At 37.6% G+C, this 16,291-nt stretch overlaps 1 protein-coding gene across 1 annotated transcript in view; it reads right to left on the minus strand.

Annotated features, from left to right (window-relative positions):
* htr5ab (5-hydroxytryptamine (serotonin) receptor 5A, genome duplicate b) overlaps window positions 1–13,095 on the minus strand; it is a 36,606-nt gene extending 23,511 nt beyond the window's left edge. The window contains exon 1 of the mRNA XM_007229188.4: window positions 13,016–13,095. The gene's annotated coding sequence lies outside the window, so the exon portion shown is untranslated. The remainder of the gene's footprint in view (window positions 1–13,015) is intronic.
* Window positions 13,096–16,291: the final 3,196 nt, after the last annotated feature.

Here is a 16,291-nt window from a genome sequence, read left to right on the forward strand (position 1 = left end):
AACTGCTGTAATTACCAGCAGAGTGGCTACAAGCGAACGACGGACACAGCTAACAACGAGAGGCTATTGACCTTATTACGATCACCACATGCTCAAATGAGATACAGCACAATACTACAAAACTACAGCCCAGAACTCGACTCTCTAGAGGTCTACGACCACTTCTGGCCTGTTACTGTTACAAACAGCTTGCAATCTGCTCTGGAATGAAGAGAGCTACCAAAGGCTTTGCTTTTTCCAAATATGAATGCTGGAACAAAGCCATAGCTGGCTGCTGTTGGGCAGTTTTGGGCCAAAATGAAAATGCTGCTCTAAACACCTTCAACAAATAAACAGAGCGAGACAGAGCATGCTAGAAGGGGAAAGCTCCTCTTGAGGAAGTGGAGATCTGCGCAAGCGCAGCAGCCAATACCAGTCAAAAATTATATTAATATGAAATAAACTGTTTATAAGCTTTTATCAGATTTTATCACTGTTTAAAATGTTGTTTACATTCCGTTTCCAGTATTTTAGCAAATACCAGTTCATTGAGCTGTTCTGCTTGAGCTGTAATAATGACAACAGAGCACTGATTGGTCAGCTTTTGATTTTAACAATACAAGTCGTTTTTTTATTATTATTTATACTGTACTCACTGGTAGCTTTATAGTATTCAAGTCTAATCTTGGTATTGAGACCAGTCTTCAGACAAGTGGTCAGACTCTTTTTGAACTGTTTTTGCCGAGTAGCATCATCACAGCAGCGCTAACGCTCGGAGGAAAGCGCAGCGACTCGGTTCTGATACAACAGCTCACAGACGCAGCCTTGTGCTGATCCACATCACCCTACTAGGAGTGATGAGGCGAAAGAGAGAGCTCCATCTACTGTACTGTACCCTCCCAGAGAGAGCAAGACTAATTGTGCTCTCTCGGGGCTCCAGCAGCTGATGGCAAGCTGCATGGCCAGGACTCGAACCAGCTTTATGAGAAAGAGCAGCGTTGCTGAGATGGTGACAGCAGTGAGGTGATTACAGTTAACTATTTTGCAAATGAATTTAATGGCTCTGATATTTTCAGGCCTTTGCAACAGAAGGGCCGTGGATGATTATTCCATTACATTACACTGTATAATTAGCTCCGAGTGTCCTGTTAGCTTTAGGCCTTTGCTGAGCTTTGCACAATCTTCTGCTGACCCGGCCGTTCACCGCACTCCGTTATCATCTAATCTGCCCTTCTGACAGCCAAGTATGTTCCCTTTGCCGCAAATTAGATCTATAACTCTTTCAGAGGCAGCCGTGAAAGACCTCAAACTGTCAAATTAACCTCAGGCCCGGAAAAAGCAAGGACGTGATTTGTGGCCATTTTTCATTATTTCGGGGATCATTAATGAGGAGCGCCATTGTCCTCGGCGTGTTATCGGCATAATAAAGTCTGCACAGTCCTTGAGGGTTCAAAGCCTCTGATCTGAGCCGTTATATTATGATGTCCCTTTGTTTTGTGAGTGCTTGTCAAACTGATTTAGTTAATGTAATTGCTGTTTAATTGGACTTAATCACTGCATAGTGATTCGATTCAGTACTTTTTTTCAACGACAGCTGGCAATGACACACTTAATAGTATATAAAAAAGGTCTGCTGCCCGATGCAGATCCAATAATGCATGAGTTTTTAACCAAACTAACTATTTTTAACTAACTACTGCAGCACAGTAAACTGAGTAAACTGCCCAAACTGTGACTGCAAGTCTCCTACTTAGCATAGTAATACTGGACATAGTTGATAGTAGAAATTGTTTCTCACAGAGCATCTTAGTGATAAAACTCCTGCATCCGGACTGCAAATAAAAAAACAGGAGGACCAGTGAGTTTTTTGGCTTTTTATCAGTCACATGACATCATCACAGCGTTCAGTAGCTCCTCCATTTCCACTCGCTGTTGTGTTTTTTTTACGTAGATCTCCGTGGAAACCGTGGCGCGTCCAAAGTGTAATTACGGTGTGCGGCAGTGGACTAACAGCTATTTTATTAAACGCGAGGAGACGAAACTCAGAGATGAGCGTCCGGACAGGACTAAAATTACCGGAGGAGCACGGAGTTCAGAGAAAAACAGTAGATGATTCAGCCAGTAATTTTCTCAGAGGACGTCTGAGAAAAACACTTACATGATCGTTCTGGATGGGAATAAAATTACAGAGGATAAAAAAACCCATAAAAGAGAGAAAATTACCCCAGAACCACCTGAGAAACTAATAAATTAATCCCATCTGGATAGGACTTAAGTGTTGTTTTAAGTCCTTTCAAACCACCCAACATTGCAGTATCAAGTGCAAAATCATTAAAAATTGTTTTGCTATTTTTACACCAGTTGCTCTTGACTAAAAAGCTGGATTGTAGAGATGTTTTAAGAGATGAAGCAGAAACTCTCTCGCTTTGAAATATGCTTCACATTTCACCCCTCAAAGTGGAAATCAAGTGGAAGTCAAGAGAGCTTTACACTCAACTAGACCCGCATAAATGTTTTGTCTCCTCCTGACCTCAAGATCAAAAATTATAATCACAAACAGACAAGACCAAGACCAACTGTTACACATCAAAGCTTTTCCTCATTTAACATAATCTGCTCATTAATCAGGTACGTTTATGTTGCTAGCTACATAAAGTCAGTGTGTGGCAATATTGTCATTTAGAGCATGAGAAATGAGAAATGGCTGAAATAACAAAAAAAGATGTAGAGCTTTCAGACCTCAAATAAAGCAAAGAAAACAAGTTCATATTCATAAAGTTTTAAGAGTTCAGAAATCATTAACAGTTTTCATGTATCTTGGCATCATGTTCTCCTCCACCAGTCTTACACACTGCTTTTTTTTCAAGCAGTTCAGTTTGGTGGTTTAATGACTTCATCCATCTTCCTCTTGATTATATTCCAGAGGTTTTCAGTTTGATAAAAACAAAGAAACTCATCATTTTTACGTGCTCTCTTCTTTTTTTCCAGAGCTGTTTTCTTTGTACTGTTGAGGATTGTTTAGAACCTGGGAAAGAATAACAATTGCTCAAAATATTCAAGAGGCCAATCAGATAGAAAGCGTGTGAGGTTGTTTGTTTAAACTATAATGAAGGATAATGAAGGATAATGAAAAAAAATAAATAAAATAAAATGCTTCTCTAGAGAGCTTTTGTTTACATGCCTCACCCTGTCTCTCTCTGTCTCGCTCGTCGTGACTTTAGTTTCCGCCCGTTCTCGTTTTTTTCCCGTTTTTGGACTCCCGATCTCCTTATAAAGTCTTTTTTTTTTCGGCTGTGTCCCAATTCACTAGCCGGGGCAGAGGTAGTGTATTGGAGCTCGACCCTGACGACACAAGTTCTATCCTGCATGAGGAGCGATGAGTTTATTTTTATTTTTTTTAATCCTTTCTTCTTGGGTTTTCCTGCTTTAAGATCAACTGTTCTGCAATTGGGTTCAAGAACCCTCTGGGCTGGAGAGCTACTACTAGTTTGTAGCGCTTCATCCTCCCATTACACTTCATTTTCCAAAACAGAATTCTTTTTTTGAGGCCACGTAATGGCTTGGAGAATATCAAGCTTAATTTCTGACCCCTGCCCTACACTAATAAAGTAAGTCATCGTCTATGCACATGATTAAAGGGTTTCATGCTCAAGGGTCCAACATTCTCATTTTAGCACACAGTGGTATTGAACCCACAACCTTCTGATCAATACTCCAGCAATCAGGTCAGTTTCAGACCGCAGTGCTGTCCTGCAGGCGGTGTGTTCCACATCAACGACTGCTGGGAACTGATAACAAGTCCATTACTTCTGTCCATCTCTGTAAACCACCTCTTTTATTACAGATCAGAATTGGGCCGTGTTTGGTCTCAGCCCCTGGAAGCCCACTGGATCCAATCATGGACGCCGCCGGAGCCAAACATTGAGACATTTAAATGGTTTCTAGACGCACAGAGGCAGAGCGAGAATATTGCAAAGTGTCAGATCAATGAAGTGACATGAAGAGAGGCACTGATTACGGCTGGATATTCACCCCGGCGTCTGCCGCCGTCTGCCTGATTTATTCAGACGTGGACTGAGATGACCATCACATTGCAATTCCTCTCAGCGACTGAGTTACCACGGGTGAAAAATAGCAGACACCTCAGGACAGCGGAGGGCGAAGAGCTACCAGCAGACGTCCCATGCTGATTAATGAGTTTCTGATTACCCATAGTGCCACTCATAACCCAGCTCATACTCTCTACAGCGAGCCCAGAGCCAGAGCCTCCCTGTCAGAGCCAAGAGGATGAGGGATGTCCACCAACCAATGGACTCATTATCTCAGCGTTAGCCGGTTTCCCACAACCAAATGGGATTTAAAGTGATAGTTCTTCAAAAAACATAATTTTTCACCCTCACCCCAAACTAGCTGATCAGTCACTGCATGTCCAACGCCCGACTGAAGTTTGCGTCTTTGATTTTCCACTAGAGCCACGAGGCAAAGACATATATATATATATATATATATTCATTTCACTTCTAAAGAGACTTGAAAATGGAACTCTCTCTGAAAAATCCCTCATAGAGAGTTATTACATCAAATAGTTATGTCTGAGACACTGTCTGATGCCTGCGACACTGTTATACCAGACTTTTTTATACCAGTCTAAAATGTGCTAAAATACAGCTCTGGAAGAAGGAAAATTTAGAGACCACATAAAAATATGGCTGAAATAACAAAAAAAAAGATGCAGAGCTTTCAGACCTCAAATAATGCAAAGAAAACACTGAAAAAATTCAGTTGTTTTTCAGTTTTAAGAGTTCAGAAATCCCTGGTTTTTAATCACATTTTTTTTCATGCATCTTGGCATCATGTTCTCCTCCACCAGTCTTACACACTGCTTTTGGATAACTTTATGCTGCTTTACACTCCCTCCTGGTGCAAAAGTTCACAACCAGTTCAGCTTGGTGGTTTGATGGCTTGTGATCATCCATCTTCCTCTTGATTGTATAAGAGTGTTGATGATTGCTAGATAATAATTACAAAAATCTTTTTTTAACAGGCTTATCATCCAAAAAAATAGTTGTACCAGAAGGAAGTGCCGAATTGCAATGAAATTTGTAAGGAACAATACATTTTTTCAAATCTGCACTCACGTGAACAACATTTTTGAGTGTGTGTTGTTGAGCATTGTCTTGTTGGAGTCTAGAAGTTTAGAAGGTCCTGTCATTGATTGCAGGACTTTACTGATTTACAGTAATTTCAGGTGGTCAAAATGCCTGTAGTGAAGACCGGAGGTGATCTGGCTTTGTAGGAAATTGCACCCCACACTTCTGTGACGCGAATGACGCTGATTCTCTGAGTCACTTCATGACACCATCGCAGTCTTGGGAACACTACTGTAGTGTTAAGGGCAGTTATCGTACTGATCTGCGCACATGTGGTCCTGTGTTATGCAGCTGTATGAGAACATGACTCATGGAGGCCATCGCCGTTTGCTGAATGTCTGCAGTTTATGGCTGTTGAATCACTTCATGTCAGGCAGTCAGTCAGTTTTTCATGTCCACGGCTCGTGTAGATCTCCCAGATCCTTAATATAATGGAATACTGCTTACGAACTCTTACAAAGGCTTCATATATAACTTGCAAAGGACACAACCAACACTACCAACTCTACAGCACAACAAGACGACTTTACCAATCAGGTAAAGTCAGTCGATAAAGGCCCTTAAGATTTGCATTCACAATCTTAAACCTCTCCACCAAGATTCATTGATTCATTCCCATCTGTTGGTTCCTTCTTGGTGCACCAATTGTTTCACGGTGAGTGTATTTACACTGCCAAAATTTTTAGACAAAAAATGAACAAAAAACAGACATCCCAAGTCTCCAGGAAGTTGCGTGTTTACCGCATATCAATTACGGCTCTCTGATGCCCACAAGTCAGATAAAATCTCCCGGAATCTACAACGAGTGGCCCAAAAGTGAACACAAACGCTAATCATGTATGCTAAAGAAAGGAAGAGTGAGAGAAAGCCACTCTAATGGCTACCATCAAAACTAATTTCACCTCAGACTACTCTAAAGTATATCCATGTCTGATAAACGTCAAAAACAGTGAAAGTCTTGCCTGCTGTACTGTTTGTAATAGTGATTTTAGCATTACCCATTACCCATTATTTTTTATTGTGGGGGGGGGGGGGGGGTAGTTGGGGGGGGTCCAAGTCCAGATCCAGGGGGAGCCTGCCTGAAATTAATTTTTGCAACTTGGGATGTCTGAAAAACTTAAAAAGGAAAAAAGCCAAAATTCTATATTGTAAAAAAAAATGGTTAGGTGCTTTTTAGGACCACAATTACCCATCCTGAACCTGATTCCTTATCTTTATACACTTCTATTTCCAGGTCCTGCTCTCTCTCTCTCTCTCTCTCATTCTCTAAACCATCTTTCCTCTTCAGCTCACTCCTCCTTGTCTTCTTCTTCTCCTCCTCCTATCCCTCGTTCAGTTAGTGCTCTGAGGCGTGTAACACACATGCTGCAGTGAGGGAGCTGCTGTATTGGAGGTTGTGCTTGGCGGCGTCTTATTAACCAGTTTCGACAGCTGCCCTCGGGCACCTTGGGCTCGGCCCTCGTGGCAGGTCTCCTGTCACTTTAGAGCCGGCGCCGCGGGAGTGACGGGTCGGGCCCGGGCTGGGTTCTGTCGCTTTATTGGAGGTCGAGAGGAGGAGAGAAACGCTCCCGCGAGGCTCAGGAGAGACGGCAGTGTGGGAAAAAGACTCAGGATCTGATACTGCATTACATCTGCATGAATTCCTTTAACCTTCTGATCTGCTGTAGTGAATCACTTCCTCAAAGGCCTGTCTGATCACGACTGACTCACGGATCTTACAAACAGGTGATGGAACTGTGAGGAAATCGTAAAATTAAACCACCAATAGAACTTTCCTGTAGTAGAGGAGATGTTTTAGTTACTGAAGTTACTGCTTCATTACTCCACATGTTGGCGCTATAATCAATCTTGGCTCTTTTATTCCAGAGATTTTCAATTTGGTAAAATCATTTTTTAAGTGCTAAGTTGTGTGTGTATCAACAGTTTTATATAACCCAATATAATGTAATGGTTCTAATGAGTTAAACTTAATTGTGGTGTATCACACCAAAGTTTAATTTCTCAAGCCACACCTGTTATAAATCAAGAAATCACTTAAATAGGACCTGCCTGACAAAGCAAAGTAGACCAAAGTATACTCAAAATCTAGACATCATGTAGACATCCAAATAAATTCAGAATCAAATGAGAAAGGAAGTGGTTAAGATCTAGCAAAAGTTTTTGACTGCAGAAAAATACCATTATTTACAAATGGTGAAAAAGTGGAACAGTGGTGAACCTTCCCAGGAGTGGCCGGCCAACCACTCAAGGAGGACACTGCTGAGGTAAAACATTAAGACAAGTCTCAAATTTTCCAGAAAACATATTGGTGATTGCCAAGACTTTTGGAAAAAAAAATACTCTGTGGACTGACAAAAGAAAAGTTTAACTTTTTTAAAAGGTGTGTGTGGCCTGTTACATCTGGTGTAAAAATAACACCTTATTTCAGAAAAAGAACATTATACCTAGAGTAAAACATATACGGGGGCCAAACAGTTATTTAGGTTTAGGGGCAAACACCTTTTTCACACAGGACCATGTAGGTTTAGATTTTTTTCTCCCTTAATAATAAAAATCTTCATTTAAATATATCATTTTGTGTTTACTCGTGTTGTCTTTGAAGCTGTATGTCCAACCATGCGACAGGGCACTGGGAAATTCTTCCAACTCCACACTTTTCCCAAAAAAACTTCAATTATTTCACTCTAATATTCTAATGTTTCGTTTAATTCCAACAGCTCTTTCTTGGGGTACTATATTTTGTCATTAAGTGTATATTATATAGTACAAAGGCATTCTCCTTTGTGGGTTCACTCTAAAACTGCTCCATAATGTAAGGGTTCTATAATTGTTTTTTAGGGTTCTCCTTGGAACTGCCACAATGTATGAACTATATACTCGATATATTGCTTTTATTAGAACTTATATATTTATGTATATATTAAAACACTAAAACACTGGACTACTTCATATATGTATATATACATTTGCACTCACAAACACACAGATGGAGACCAAAAGCTAGAATGAGTATGTTGGTGTGTGTGTGTGTGTGTGTGTGTGTGTGTGTGTGTGTGTGTGTGTGTGTGTGTGTGTGTGTGTGTGTGTGTGTGTGTGTGTGCCCCGGGGAAGTTCTAACTGGGCCTGTGCTCCTCAGACTGCAGCTCTACAATTAATAAGCCCCTTCGGGTAATCAGCTCAGCCAATTGACTTACATTGACTTCATAAATGCATTAGTTTTCCAAACCCTCCCACACACACACATACATACATACACACACACACACACACACACATACACATACACACACATACACACACATAAATACATATACACAAACTCTAACTGGAATAAGACTCACAGAAATCCTTCAGAAAGAAATTAAATCATGTTAAATCGTTCAGCTGAGGGGCTTAATCAGGTCCTTCTATTCATATTTTCATCACTGGCTCCAGAGTGACCCGTGGGGAAGACTGCGGGCCGTCTAAGTCCTGAAATATATACGCCAGTCACTGTATTTCATTTATATTAAATAGAATAAAGCTGGTGTTTTAACTCTTCAGTGCTTCAGTAGAATTATTATTATTACAGTACTCTGCAGCTCTGCTGAAAAATGACGGGTTAAATTTGTTTCTTAATGGAATATTCAGTTAAACATGCACTCCCATTGGTCAGGATTTAATAGTATAACACTTATATGTCATATTAGTGATCAACCCCAATTAGGATTGTTAGTAGAGCTGCTCATTATTATAAAAAATATATATATTGTGAGATTGTGACATTTTGTTATCCTGCAAAATTGATTGATATACAGGAATTCAAGTCAAGTCAGTGATGCAACATTTTGCAATAGTGATGATGCAATCATCTATAAATCACACCGGATTATAAGGTGAGTTATTAATGAACATCTATTTTCATACATGTCCAGAATCGATCTATCTATCTATCTATCTATCTATCTATCTATCTATCTATCTATCTATCTATCTATCTATCTATCTATCTATCTATCTATCTATCTATCTATCTATCTGTTTGTCTGTCTGTCCATCTATCTATTTATCTTTCTATCTATTTATCCATAAAGTGCACTGGATTATAGAGTGCATTATGTGACACTAGTAAGGAACAGGCGTATTGCCATGCACCTTATAGTCTGAAAAATACGGTAAACATGCCTTTGGTAGATATGGAAAATGAGAACAGAGCAAATTTAAATGGCACTAGATATTGCAGTAAGTAATTGCACTGTAACCTGCTGCTAACCCCAGCTAGCACTGCTGGAGCAGCATTAGCTTTAGCCACTAACCACTAACCGCACTAAGCACTAGCTCTTTCACTGTTCAGAGGTGAGTATTATCGGCCTATAGCCTGCGTGTTTACCGTATTAAAACAAGCAACTGTGCAAATGAGGATAATTTACGATTAGTTGACACTGAAATTTGCGAACATGGTCAATTACGTCGATTAATCGTGGCAGCCCTGCACTGGATCAGGATTTTAATGTGGCTGAACGGATTTAAAAAGTTTACAATCAGCTCTTCCACTTGTTTGTAGTTTATCTAGTTTATCTAATGGAGTCTGAAGAGTTTGATAATCCTGATTATTCCAGGCTTTGTGTTCTCTTCACTCTGTCAGGTACCTGATGGATGTGGCACTAGACGCTGCGTTAATTGCAGCGTATCCCGAGCAGGTAATTGCGGAGGGAGGGATGGCGGTAAAAGCAGAATGTACAATTAACAGAGGGAGTCTGTTATGAAGTTCAGGCGTAGGTGACAACGGGGTCCACTAGCAATTAGCATCAGTCCATATTACCGTATAGCGTATTATTATTAGCGCTCCGCTTCACTGGCAGTTTGTCTGCCAGTAAACACACACACACACTTTTACACACACACACACACACATATAGATACAATCACACACTGCAGAGCTAATGCTGGCTGGAAATTGCTTTTGTCAGAGCAAGGAGGTGATCAGATGGATCTAATTTATTTCAATAGAGTGTAGCTGTGAGAGCGCTGTGCTGAGAGCAGGTTATATACTTTACTGCCAATATAAAAACACCTACAGCTGATCTGTAATAGGCCAGAGCATTATAAAATATAACAAAGTCAATAAAGTCAATTATTCATCTGAATTTACTGCGTTTTATATTTTAGTAATTGTTCCTTCAGTGTTTCTCATGAAATGAAGGTAATTAGCAGAGATTTGTCCCTCTTTTCTATAGTTTTCCTGTAGGAAAAGCCTCTAATCCACTGGGAATAATTTACACTAGACCTTGGAACATTGCTGTGATTGGGATTTGACTGCATTCAGCACCACAAGTAGAACATCAGTGATGTTGGTTATTTAATTAATAAATAAAGGTACTGAATGGAGCACCATATCTCTCTTAGGAAGCCCAAACCCCAACGCTGGGGAGTTCAAGTTTTATTCATGGACAAAAATATTGATATAACTGATCATTCATAATTTTCAGTTCCAAAACAAAAACAGTTCATCCTGCTTTTGTTGGAGTAACTGTCTCTGGCAATGCCATTATTCACAGGTCATAGACAAGATGTGTGTGTGCATTTGCACATCTGTGTCAGCAATGGGAGCAGCAACAGTAGTGTAACACATTCATTAGAAGAAAACATTTGAACATTTTTTCACCAGGAGTAAAGCAGCATAAAGTTATCCAAAAGCAGTGTGTAAGACTGGTGGTGGAGGAGAACATGAAGCCAAGATGCATGAAAATGAAGTAAAATAATTTTAAAGTGACCAAGACTATGAAGGAAAACATAAGGAATCATGTTAAATTTTTCTTAAAGTATTTAGTTTAATCTTTACTTAGTTGAGTAGTTGTTTCTTCTCATAATCTGGATTCGAACATTACTGAAATACTTACTATTCACTGTATACCTGTAACTCTACCTCTTCACTACTTTACTTTAACTGATGCTCTCTAACTTTACATTAAGAGACAAGAAATTCAATTAAATTAACTATTGACGGGTTCAGCACAGCTGTTAACTGAAAGCCTGAATTCCTGAAAGCCTGAAAGCCTTTAATTATTTAATTAATCATTAAATCAAATGAAGCATTTAATTAAACAATAATAATAGAAACATTAACAACAGTTTACAGGTAAAATACTGCAAAGTTAACTGGGAAAAGCTTGTATATAAATCAGCTGTACATTAATTAGGCTACCAAATTGTTATTATTATTATTTTTTTTTTTTCATTTTAGTTTCAGCTTTAAAAGTATTTTTTTGGTGCATACGTAATAATAATTATTACTACATTTATTACAAGCATATTAATAATTCACAATTCTGTGAATTCTGTAATTGCAAAGTCAATCAGAGGCTTTGCAAATAACCTGTGTATATATAAATATATGTACACTCACACACATTGTATAGCTATATTATAATACACACTTCAAAAATCTATCGGCAAAAACTAGACAAAAAACATATGTAAATTTAGTTGTAAATGCCTAAATAAAGCAAAACAATCTGCCAATGTGGTGAGCAATATTTTCTTAGTAAGATTTCTAAAAATAAGCAGTCACAAAGTCTCAAAATGAGTGAAGTAAGACTTAAATCAAGCAAAAATCCCTTATTTTGTGGTTTAAATGTGTAAACAAGGAGCAGAGTGTCTTTTTGTGCTTATTTGGAGTTCAAATTACTTAAAAAAAGGTGAAAAGTCTGAGTAAGATAATTATTTCTAAAATAAGTTAAATAATCTTACATGTATAAGATCTTTACCAATTATATTCGTCAGGCATCGAGTGTTACTAGCTTTAAAAGGCAGCTAAAAACGTTCCTTTTTAGTTTAGCTTTTTACTAGTTCTGTTCCCCTTATACTTATTTTTTTATGTTTAATGTTTGTGCTGTTCTTATCCTTATTTCATAATTTTTGTTTGAACCTATTTTATTTTATATTTTATTATAACATAAATGTCTTATTTCCTACTCTTTTATGAAATTGTTACTTTTTAATTGTTTTATTTGTTTTATATTACTTTTACATTTTGCTGATTTATTTAATTTTATTGTGAAGCACTTTGAGCTGCATTTTTATGTATGAAGGGTGCTATATAAATAAAGTTTATTATTATTATTATTATTATTATTATTAGAAAAAAAAAGATTTTTTGCCTTGAAATTAGATAATTACACTTAATTACAGATTGAATTGTTTGCAGTGTAATTACAGATTACAAGGGGTTCCAAAAACCTTGACATATATACACATAACTATATAAACACACCCACACAAATACAGTAGTATATAGTATATTATATATATATATATATATATATTTTTTTTTTTTTTTACTACAAGCAATACCAACACACCAGCACAGCAGCAAAAAAAATAAATAAATACATGTTTATTTTTATTTATTAATGTATTAATTCCTGTAATTTTATTAAATTGCTAAACCTGATTACCTAATGCATTTCACTCCACCCCTCAAAAAAACAAAAAGGCAAAAGTTTCTCTCCATCTAACACAATGCAACCCAATACACTCCTGCAGCTTCTCTATATACACATACTCTTACACACACACACATTCACACCAGAACGAGGAGAAAATGATAGATATATAGCTTTAAAATCATTGTGCACGTGCACTCTGAGTGTCCAGGGCTCATATGCACCCCTGGATGCACGATAACCCACGTTGGTTTGTTATTCTCCAGGGTCTTGTCGGAATTGTCCGTTCCACCTTAAATGGTGCTGCAGTTCCATTCTGTGCAGCACCATTTAAGGTGGAACGGACAATTCCAAGAAGAAAAATTTAACTAATTTTTATTCTTTTGTTCTTTAAAAAAACAACTTAATGACGTTATGATAAAAGGAAAAATAGTGCAAAAAATAAGATTAATCACCACTTACCCCCCCAGTGTTCACCATCACTATCAATCACTACTGGAGCTCCGTGCTGAGTGGATGCAGCTCCACACTGCGGAGCTCAGCATCACCTGTAACACTGTGCTGATACAGGACTGAACCAAACTGCCACAGAGAGGGGGGGATATTACTCTAGACACAGGATTTTACCATTTATACACGCAGGGGAATTGATACATATCCATTATTTCTGTGTGTAAATATAATAATAATAATAATAATAATACTAATAATGCCACTGTTGTATAAATGCTGTATAATAACACTGTTATAACATTAAATATTAAATGAATGAATATTAAATTAATATATAGCATACATAAAAAAAATATTTATGTGTGAATACAATAATCATAATATTATTTTATTAATACAGCATAATAACATTGTATAATGACAATGTGTAATAACGCTGGTGTAACATTGTAATAAATCCAGAGGTAGCATATAATAAGCAGATCCAAGTTTGTTTATTATTTTTGAGTGTAATAATAATAAAAAAATAAATAAATAAATAATAATAATAATAATTGTATTAACACTGTATAATAACACTGTTGTAAAATTATGTTAAAGCCATAGCTAGCAAATATATTAGAAAAATATATTAAATATAATTATAACACTGTTATATTAACACTGTATAATAACCCTGCTGTAAAATTTTAACAATAAATCCATAGCATATATAAAAAATAGATTAAAAAAAGATATAAAAAATTATGAATTGTTCTTGTGTGTAAGTATAATAACAACACTGTTGTATTAACACTGTATAATAACCCTGTTGTAATATTGTGTCAAACCCATAGCTAGCATTTATTAAGTATATTCAAATTATTTGTGTGTAAATATAGTAGTAACACTGTTGTAACATTGTATTAAATCCATGTGTAGCATATATTAAGGATATCTAAAAATATATATAATAAATATAGTAAATATAATAACATTAACACTCTTTTAACATTGTATTAAACCCATAACTAGCGTATATGAAACATATTCAAAAAGTATAAATTATTTTAGTGTATAAATATAATAATTACATTGTTGTATTAACACTGAGTCATGCCTGGTGCCAATAGTACCTCCGGACAACGATACCCAGAATGCTCCACACAATTACGTCACTCCCTTTCACGATCACATGTCACTGCACAGGGCACCTCCAAGAAGTCAATCACCAGAATATTGATTACACCTGTTCACAATCATATATATACACCCTCACTCCACACACATCTTGCCGAGTATTGCTGTTTTTCACATACAACACGTTTATCCCATTGCCTGTGTTTTCTTATTTTGTTTTTTCGACCAGTTTGATCAAGTTTGTTGACTTGCTTAGCAAGGTTACTCATGGAGGTAGACCAACCGAACCACTGAACTGAATTGAGAACATGCTATACTGTTCGAAAATGAAGCAATTTAACCATTTTAACCACTTTATCTTCATCTAAGAATGCCAAAAGCAATTAGGTAATGCAAACTGGAGAATTTATTGCTCCCAGGTTGAAGATGTTGTTGCTCCGGGTCCTGAATGAGTGCTGTAAATGGGATTTAGCTCTCCAAGACATTTATCAATTCTACTCTCAATTGAATTAGTTGCAAAACAGTCCTCATTTATCTTCACCTGGTGAGTGTGTGTGTGTGTTCAGCTCGTCATCAGGTTTTCCCCCTAAAGCGCTCTGATAGAATTCATAATTCATGTGTTGGAAGAGCACACACTAGACAGCGCTGCTAATGCAGAGCGGAGGAGGTGAGGTCACGGTGTGAAATGCAGCAACATCTACCAGCAGATACCTTCAGCAGTGATCCTACATGTGTGAGCTTTATATCGAGCGCTGGAAAAAGAGCCGCAAGACTAAAAACACATTTATTCATTGGGGACAACTTTTTGCTGCATGTATCCCTCCACCATTTTAACGATATGTTGTTTTTAAAAGATGTTTGAGCCATAGATATGTACCAAAATTACATGTGTCATGTCCTGGGCCAGGAACTACTTTTGCCATGTGAAATGTAAGCTAAATTACCTGCAGGACATGAATGTGAAGCCTCTATTAATATTATTGAATAATTGTGTTTAAAATGTGTTTTTGCCAAAGTTGCTTGTCTTTTCTAGCCAAATGCTGATGATTCTAAAATATAATGAAGTTTCCAATTTTAGGAGATATGGCCAAAAAAGAAAAGACCTACTGAACACAACCTTAAAGAAAAATTCTACCAGGAGACTCCAGATTCGCAGATCATACGAAAGATAAACTTTTAATTAAGACAATGGGCACTATTGTACACACTACGCAAGGTGTGTTGCAATGCTCTTTGCTATCTTACACCCCGTCAACAGTCTTTTTTTGCCTCTTAAAATAACATCTGAGTTTAGGAATACATCTACACCAATGAATGTGGTGGTCTGGACTGGAAGTGAGGTGTGTTTAGGTCAATTTCTGCCATGTTTCTATCTTGGCGGTGGAAAAACGCCAACAGATGTGCCACTGACCGATTTTAACCCAGACAACAGTCAACAGTCAGCTGTCCATACCTACCTTATCTATGCAGGTGTGCTCAGTGTCCAGCTTTCAACTCAACAATAAACGGAATAAAGAATAAAATAACTTTGATGAATGCTGTGCTGTTAAGATACCAACGTGCCAAAGTCAGAGCACACCTAGCTCTTAAAGGGAATGATGAGCAAGTGACACACTGATTGGTTTATTTCATGTTACACCTAAAATTAACCACACCCATGATTAATAAAGAGAACAGATACATGCCTTTTGCACATTTCGAGACACACAAGGTGTACTTTACCCGTCGTTACGATAGCAAAGGCACGCTCGACATTAAGCTGCACAGTAGGCAACTGAAGTCTCGCCTATAGATGAAGCTAAAATAGGGTCCAAGATCTTTACAAATGGAAACGATATTTTAAACATATAAAGATTCGACAGCAATGAGATGGATGGAGAGGAAACATAAATCGTCTGCTTCTGAAAAGAGTAAGACAGGTGTGATTACAGCTCTTTTAAAGGCAGGTGGAAGCTGGTGATTGGTCAAAGTAAGGTGACATAGCATCAGAGTCTCCTGGCAGAACTATGCAGAGCTTACATTTCTTATTCCAAACGAGGGCAAAGGTTATCACTAATGAGGTCTCTGGACATTAGTGAGACCTTTGAATGTTAAAAGCATGAAAAGAGATAAGGATGCTCTGTTGGGAATGTCTCTTTTTGTGTTCTATCCACCGTATTCTGCTGT

This window comes from Astyanax mexicanus, chromosome 8 (genome assembly GCF_023375975.1).
Source record: "Astyanax mexicanus isolate ESR-SI-001 chromosome 8, AstMex3_surface, whole genome shotgun sequence".
NCBI lineage: Eukaryota > Metazoa > Chordata > Actinopteri > Characiformes > Acestrorhamphidae > Astyanax > Astyanax mexicanus.